This window comes from Atractosteus spatula, chromosome 1 (genome assembly GCF_055471065.1).
Source record: "Atractosteus spatula isolate fAtrSpa1 chromosome 1, fAtrSpa1.hap1, whole genome shotgun sequence".
Lineage (NCBI taxonomy): Eukaryota > Metazoa > Chordata > Actinopteri > Semionotiformes > Lepisosteidae > Atractosteus > Atractosteus spatula.
This window is the reverse complement of record NC_142706.1, coordinates 48773522-48773981: the sequence shown is the minus strand read 5'-3', so window position 1 is coordinate 48773981 and position 460 is coordinate 48773522.

The following is a 460-nucleotide window of genomic DNA, read 5'->3' as shown; positions in this document are numbered from 1 at the left end:
GAGGGCAGGTTGGGTGCTTGAGTTTCGCTCTGCGGTGAATTTGGGGTGTTTGCGGCTTCTGGAGATGACCGTGGGAGCCAGTCACTCTGTGTTGCTTGGTCATAGTTTTGACTTGCTCCCTTCCCCCTCAATCCTCAGAGCATGGCCTGCTTAGGGGAAGTCCCGCCTTCTCCTTTGTGTCCCTTGCCATTGGCTGTCCAACGGCTGTGTGCTGAATCGGATGCTGCAGACGTTTCCGAGGGTGCTCCTCTGCATCATACCGAGAGCTATGTCTTTTCAAAAGTCGGGCCTTGACATACACCACCAACTCTGAATATTCAATTTTACTCTGAATATTAAAGTTAACTTGAGGATGAGTCATAATTTACCTCTGTGTTCAACTTTTTTTTTCAGACACTTTTTCGTATTCTCTCTGTATATTGTACTGCGGAGTAATTGTATTCCAAAACAAGGCCAGATC